This window comes from Schistocerca piceifrons, chromosome 3 (genome assembly GCF_021461385.2).
Source record: "Schistocerca piceifrons isolate TAMUIC-IGC-003096 chromosome 3, iqSchPice1.1, whole genome shotgun sequence".
Taxonomy (NCBI): Eukaryota; Metazoa; Arthropoda; class Insecta; order Orthoptera; family Acrididae; genus Schistocerca; species Schistocerca piceifrons.
In genome coordinates, this window is record NC_060140.1 from 407,474,052 (window position 1) to 407,482,993 (window position 8,942).

The following is an 8,942-nucleotide window of genomic DNA, read 5'->3' on the forward strand; positions in this document are numbered from 1 at the left end:
ACAAACATTATCTTGGAAGGTACAGCTGACAGCAACCACAGTAGTACAACTGACGCACTGCTATGGCAGTTATTATCTAACATAATTAGATAATATGAACATCAATTTCACTGATATGAAACAAGATAAGAATACCAAAACTGATAATTTCACACATAATCTGAACACAATCACACAAGATATGAACACGGTACAACACAGTTACACACAATCTAAATACAATGAATCAAGAACAAAAACAAGTATTCAAGGATTTGCAAGACACAGTCTCACAGTAATTTAATGACAAATTTTCGTACTGAAATCGACAAAAAATTGAATGATATGAAAAAACAAGTAAAGCATGAAGTACTTTCTGAAGTTAACAGTAACATTATGGAGTTAAAATAGAAGGTAGATTCTTTTAATGACCATCATGATCAAGTAGAGCAAAGGATAAGGAAAATCACAGATGCAAACAGAAATATTGAAGCCACACAACAGTAAAAAAGATAACCTCTGTCGTTAACAAACTAAATAACGGCTATGAAGGTGTACCTCCAGCTGTAGAAAAGCTTACTTTACGGGTAGCTACATTAGACATTGACTCAGCACGTGCTAAGAAGGGGAGAGAGAAGATCAATGAAAATCTAAGTGATATCATTAGTCAAACTGAAGTAGGTACATTAGATAAGGGCAATACCATTGCAGAGAAGTTAGTAACAGATTGTAAGTTATACACAGATGTAGTAGAAAAGGATATTCAGAAAAAAGAAAATGAAATCTTCTTTTTTTAGAAGGAAATATTACTAGATCTCGAAATATGCATGTAAATAATAAACAGGTTACAGCGAACAAACCATAACCTGTCGGTACTTAACCACTAATTGTTACAAGTCCCACAGCAGGTACCACTGACATTTGTAGAGTGCAAAATGTAAACATACCCACAACTCCAATATCTGAGCAACTACCAACTGGAATTACAGGTAATTACAATAACAACATAAATACAACTGAAAATGCCACGTGTCTGTCAAGTATTTTTGCAGACGAAGGTTTGCTGAGACATCGACAGTTTCCTACATTCACTACCGAAGGTAAAAGAATTAATCCAGTAGTATTCATAAGAGTTTTTCATCATGGATTTCCATGTTACTGGACGGAAGCACAGAAAATCAGATTTGTTTTGGGATACACACAAGGTGACATTCTTTTATGGGCAACTGAAGTGGCCAAACATTGCAGCACTTATATCCAATTTGAAGGAGCTTTCCTTGACAAATATTGGCCTGAGGCAGTGCAAGAAAGACTCAGACATGAGGTTTTCAACCCCGCACCATTCAATGACAAATACGGTAGTCTATGTGGATATTTTGAAAAATACCTTAACGAGACACGCTACTGGACGAACCCAATATCACAGGTAGACATGTTAAAAATTTTCAAAAGTCATTTACCATTGCATATTACAGAAAAATTAGTCACAATGCCAGAGCACGACACTGAATACTTTCTGTCAGTGCTTAATTCCATCGACTTAATCTATGAAGAACGACCTGTACCCAATAGAGCAACAGAAAATCAGGCACAACAACAATATAGTTATGTAAATCAGTCAGTAAAATGTGACCTAAACACGCAGCAAGGGTGGTAAAAACAGCAGCAAAGTTACATAACCAGAGGTATTGAGTACAGTAACAGGAACAGAGGTAACAGGAACGGAAAAAACAAACGATTTAAAAGAAACTTTCAAAATGAGCAAATTACTGTCACAAGGCCCTATGCTGAACATAAACAGAAACAGTCAGCCACAGCAGTGGCTGAAGCGTGGCAACAATGCCATGTCTTACACTGTACCGCAGCCAACCTTTAGGTGGCAAAATAACAGCAAAGCAACCAACGACATAAATTGGCGAAGTACCCACACAGTAAAACTAACTGAAATTACTCCAGGTAATGAATTAAGTCACACTACGCCATTGGAAAACACCAACCGGTCATAGTTAAGCCCCAGGCTATTGACCTCTCTTGGAGTGGGGGCAAAGTGAAACTATAAATATGTTTCATAAGGTTTGACAAACAAGGTGACATCACGGATGATCTTTATCAGCATGAGTTAGATGCAACAAATAATACCCAGGAAGAACAAGTACAGGCAATCATTAAGGTGAAAATATTTAATATTGACACACAGTTATTTTTAGGGGTTCAACTACCAACCTAACGTCAAATGCATTTTTCTATGAATTGAAGAAGAGAAGCAAATTCCCAACATTTCCTTTCCAGAATTGCAAAAATTGGTTAAACATCAGGCACTTTTTCCATTACAAACAGAACATTTTACAGTGAAGTGCAATTTTCTTATAATTGACAAACTTATAGTTAATTGTCTTATTGGCATGGACACATTTAGAAGATACAAAACACAGACTGACATAGGTAATGGTAAATGCTACTTTTATGTAAAGGATCAGCTTTTTTTTATTGATTTAGTCAAAACGTCTGATGAAAGTAACAAAAACAAACCAGAGTCAAATGAAATAGTACAATATTCCTTTCCAACTGGTTATTTCACAAACACATTTGATATCGGACAAGAAGCAAACACTGAGGTTAGTTACGAAATGGTAGAACAGAAACTAAGTGAATTACAGATACCAAATGATATGGAACGACAAGAACTTTATAACTTCTTATTTAAGTACACAAATGTTTTCAGTAAGGAGCCAGGAGTAATCAAAGACTATGAATATAAATTTGAAGTCTATTTTGCGTAATGTCATATCCTATTCCACGGGCAAAATGAGAGGCATTAAGGGAAGAGATCAATCATATGATTAAATGGGAAATTATACAACCTTCATTTTCACCCTATTCTAGTTCTATATTACCAGTAAGTAAACCAGATGGGTCTGTAAGATTAGTTCTCAATTCTAGAGGTATCAATAAGATTTTAGTACCAGTATGCATAAGACCACACAATTTGGACGAACAGCTTCTAAAGTTTTACAATACAAAATATTTCAGTATACTCGATCTCAGGGAATGCTACTGGCAAATAAAGCTCCATGAAGAAAGTAAAAAACATACAGCATTTGTTTATGGTGGCAGAAGTTACGAATTCTGTGTTCTACCTTCTCAGACTGAACATTAGCACAGGCGTATTTGTATCTGCCCTGGACAAGGTCTTAGGACCAGAATTGCTTAGCAAAGTCACTGTTTATGTAGACGACAGCTGATAGCAACACCCACTTGGTTAGAGCATATCAGGCTGATTGAACAGGTATTTCAACGATTTGCAGATTATGGAGTAACAGCAATTTAAAAACGTCTAGTTTTAGTAGGAAGCAAGTCAAATTTTTAGGACATGTTGTGTCAGAACAAGGTATATTACCTGATCCAAAAAAACTTGATGCCATACACAACTGTCCAGCTCCAAGGAATAGAAAACAACTAAAAGCCTTTTTACAACTATCATCCTTTTTTCGTAAATTTGTACCACAGTAACTGATGAACAGTGATGCATTACTCAACTTGTTGCGAAAAAATAGGGCTTGGTTATGGGATGATGAGTGTCAGGAGGACTTTAATAACATTAATCAGGCATTAGTCAATGCAAACAATCTTAGACACCCTGACATGTCCAAGGATTGTGTCTATGCATAAATGCCTCATCTCAAGGGCTGGGAGCATGCTTGTTCCAGATGCGAAAAGAAGGGAATGATGTACCCAAGGTCATCAGTTTTGCTAGTCGCACATTATCAGAACAGAAAGCTCTTACTCTGCGTCAGAATTGGAAAGTTAAGCTGTAATATGGGCATTTAACACGTTTGAATATTTTTTGTGGGGTAAGAATACCAAAGTTTTCTGTGGCCACTAGTCACTGTCATTTCTTTTAACATGTAAACTATTGCACCATAGATTAACTAGGTGGTGTCTATATTTGCACGAATTCAATTTCAAGATCATTTATATTAAATAAAGTCAGAATGTTATTGTATATGCCTTGTCTAGGTTACCACAAGGTTTAGAGGAATTTAGTGAATTAACACAGCAAGATGCAGAAATCAAAACGTTATTAATGCAGGGTACAACACAATAGTCTAATTACCATAAGTTTTGTAAGCAAATGAAAATTATGCAACAGTATGATCACAGATGGAGTACAGTCATGCAAAACCTTAAGCAAGATGAAGGTGTAAAAGTAAGTAAATGGTATCAGGAGTACGAGGCCATATTATTTCATAGAAAACATGAAAAATCTGATCAATGGTGTGTGCGCATTCCTGAAGATTATATCGGCAAATTTATAAGACACACACATGAAGTATGGGGACATTATGGAGCAGGCAAATTTACTGAAAAAATTGCAACACTTCATTATTTTCCAAATTTGAGAAGGTGAGCCTACAGGTATTAAGAAAGTGTACAGTATGTCAAAAATCAAAACAGTCCAGTGTGTCAAAATATACTGATCTATATCAAAATGTATGCCATTAAAAATGCAACAGCCACAAATATCAGAAAAAGAATTGAGGGAGACTATTTGAGAACAGTAGGTAAACCAAAGGTAGAACGAGTCTTTAAAGAATTTCACTTGTTTATTAGGACATACACCCCTAACAAACACACTACATGGGTACAATACTTAACTCCCTTCAAGCAAGTTGTCAATAACCTTCCACATTCTTCAACTGTTTCACATCTAATGAACTGATGTTCCAGACAAAACGAATGAGTGGGAGTCACCCATGCCAAAGGTACCCACTACAGAAATGACAATACAAGACAAAATCAAACAAGCCATGGTTACACTAGAAAACGGGGCCGAGTATAGAAAGAAAATTTATAATAAGAAACTGAAACGTGTTACACAATTTTTTGAAGGGCAACGAGTCCTCTTACGGACTACCCTAAATCAACAAAATTTGGCAAACTGAATAAGAAGTGGCAATTACTTTATTCAGGGCCATATATAATTTCCAAAATACCATACCCTGGGATGTGCAGATTAGCCTGTGAGAAAACAGGGAGAGACAAGGGTCTCCACCCTCACAAAGATATAAAAGCTTTTATAGAATGATGAAGCTAGGTAGCACTTTGTCTTTCTATCACAAGATAATTGTACATAGTGTATATAAGTCTAAATGTAATTTTTCTTCTGGAGTGTATTTTAAGATAGAGTAATGTGTATAGGCATCAGTAATTCTTTTGATTTGTACCCGTAAGCATAAAATCAACAGCAATAAGAAGTAATACACCACTCCATGCTGTCACACTGTCAGCACTCAACAATACGCACTGATGTCAGTAGTAGGAGAGGAGGCAGTAACCTGTACGCAAGCGTGACAGACTGCCAGAAGGCGCAACCAAATATGAATGCGATATGTACATGTACCTAACTTAAAAACAAAGTAAATGGAAATACTAAGCAATTGCATCTACTATATAAGAACTGAGGAACCTATTGATATATATACACAGAGATTTGATTAAATGCTAAGCTATGTACAACATATTTACAAGCAAAGGCAAGCATTATGAATAAATATACAAGACGTGTAAGCTAAGGAGAAATGACAAAATACCATAAGAAATGTCAAATAATTTTCTTTGAAGGGTAAATGTCATAATGGGTAACAAAATAAATGAATTTTTATGAATTTAATCAACATATGGAAATATCTGCAGAGAGATGTAATGACCAAATATATCAGTGGCCACCAAGCTACAAATTGCAATTAGTTTTAAGTTTTTTTTTTCTTTCAGTGACCAGTGCATCATCACTGCACAGAAGAAGAGAACTATGCTGAGAGTAGCGGGTACCAAATGAAGAAAAAGGACACACCTCGAAGAAACAGTTTAGTTATAAGGATATTTATACAAAGGTCATAAGGCAATGAAAAACAGAAATATGCATCATCACAGTACATCTCCGTGACATTTAACAGTACCTATGTGCTGCAGAGTACACATAAACATTTAAGCACGTGATTTTACAAAAACTAATTAAATTTTTATAGTGTCATGTGAAAGTATAAATAATGACATTTCCAGGTATTCTACAATGGCTGAACCTTTATATTTCACACTAAGCTACATGTAAATTGAAGGAAACAGCTCTAGTGCATGAAGAAACAACATGATATTATGTGAATGATTAGTCAGTACACATTATTTCTATGAAGTAAGAGTTCCTTAGCAACTAGTCCATGAATGTACGAGTAACATTTCCTCATAAATCCTTGAACCAGTAGATGAATATTTCCTTTCTTCCCTCTCAAACAAAGGAGGCAGTGCCAACTGTAGTTAGACCAGCAATGTATAATGTTTTAGTCCTATTTTGAATGTTTTTCTCCTTCCTCTACCAAAGGAAGATATGAGCCCCTTAAGTGATAAAAGCCTATCTATAAAATGAAGTATAAATGTATCATGTGCTTGTATTGTATCATAATAATGTGTTGTGTTATTAATCTGTATATGTGATGTGAACGAAGATACGCTGAAACTAACATACAAAATGTAGTAACAGAACCCAGTTAATGAAAAATTTATGATATTTTAAATTTAAGATATTTATGTTCATATTATAATCGGTGGATGGACTGTCAGCCATAGGTATAAGCTATCATGTTACGCATATTGTTTTAACTCAATACTTGTATGAATTTTTGTTGGAAACCAAACTCCATGTGAAGGAATAAATTTCAAAGACAAGCAATTTATACAATGTTTGGAATGGCTATGTGTGTCTTTCAACTAGTGGATGGTCAAGCACGGTGAGATTAACATGCGTGTGCAACGAAATAATTTCTGAGTATTGTGGCTCGCAACCCTTCACACATTAATAAATGAACTACAGTTGTTCGAACCAGTACTTACCTCGTCACCGGATGGTGTTGGCCAGTGTTCTCTTCGCTGAAAATGTGAGTACAATGCGCAATAATGACACACGGGCCATAAAAATGGAGATCTTCTGCCACAGCGTCAGATTTTGAATAATAAGCACACACCCACTGCATCCAGAATGAAGAAAAATGCCAAGGCATTTCTTCAATATTTAATACTCAGGTAATGGACTATGTACGTAATCTTTTAGTTTCTTGAAGAACTCTAACATACATAGGATAAGCTAACACATCTATTCCATTACATAAAGGGCATCGACCCCTATCGGTGAATGTAAATATAAGGTATGCACATACAAAAACACTGTACTTATCCATACCATGTCAACGTACAGTGTGGGGGCAATTGTGTAGGTACATGATGAAAGACCCCCCTGGTTACAGTAAAGTTAAAATTTATTACAAAATGAAACAACAATAACGATATAATCAAACACAAGCTGCAACATTGTCGCGAAAAAACAGTGACCTGAATACACAATAAGTTTCCTTTAATTTACATCTATGTATTTGACGATGCTGGTGCTGATTCTGCATTTAACATTTGATGATGCCACTACGGCTGCAGTACATTACGACTTTGTTTTTATGAAACAGATCTGATGATGGTCATTAAAGACCGAAACCGGTAATCTGTCAACAAAAAGTTTGTGACCATAGATGTAATTAAAGGAAATTTATGATATAATCAAAGACTGACTATAAGCATCGGCAAAGGCATTAGTTATGAATGCGCAGTAAAGCACAGACAAATGACCAAACCCATCATTCATTTTTCTGTGTACATGATTTTGTTTTCATTCTCTCATATATAGAAGGATGATGAAGATGTATGGCTAAAAGTATGAAGTATTACGAGTGTTATGTATTATATTTGTGTATGAATAAGAGTATATTTAACAACGTAATAAGTATTTTTATTGAAGTGGAGCCAAGTAAGGAGGATTTTCTCCATTTTTTGACACACACTGGTGTCCTTGAAGTTGGCTGCCTGGGTCTATAATTGAAATGTAAGAGAGGAAGTCCTAATAGCCTAAATTTGCACAAGCAGAATATTTCTAATAATCCAATTATATTAGCCTTTAAATTTTTTTAATTCATATAGATAATTTTATTATTATTATTATTACAACACAAAGGCCTCAAGCAAATGTGTGTGCACTATTTGTGGACATTACTTACTCCAGAAAGCTGCTCCTCAGTTTTGACAGAAGCCACTCTTTCTCTCTCTCTCTCCCACTACAATGTTAAAATATAGTTATAGAATTAATAAACAGCACCAAGAACAGAACCCAAAGCATGAAGTAAATAAATAGAACAGCCAATTGAAAAAAACTGCAAAAGTTTATTGTAATACCCTCAGATGTCATATGATACAATGTCAGTTTATCAGTACCTACAGAATAAAGCTTTGAACAATATATGTACAACAGTTTACAAAGAGTAAAGTATGTATTGTCTTAGGATTGGAGTTCAAATTTAAAATATATACACTCACATCATTTCATAAATTTGTTATTTTGCACATCAAAGTGAGAAAAAAACCACTGCATTGGAATGTACCACAAGGATGGATCTTTACAAGTAGATAGATAGACCTCATGAGATATTCATGCCAAAAGTTTTTTATAATATTCTGAACTGCATTTATCAGAGCCAGAAATATGAAATAATATAACAAACAACACAGAAGAAATTCATTTAAAAACAGAGATCATGACCAAAAGGATTATAATACAAAGAATATTCACTGGTTCTCATCAAATATCAGCAGAATGCTTACAGTTATTTCAGATATCAGATCATCTGTCTTTTTAGACATGCTCTAAATCAATGGCAATATTAATATAACAAACAATGAGTTACCACTGTCACCACCATTAATTCCTAATTACATATAGTCACACACAAGTAAAACAAACTACACAACATTACTTGTGTTTCTGAACAAACAGTACACAAAAATGGTTAGTATTATGAAACAGGATTTACAGTATAGGAAAATAGCACGGCTTTCAAGAGGACTATGACAACCAGTACAAAAGTGGAAAA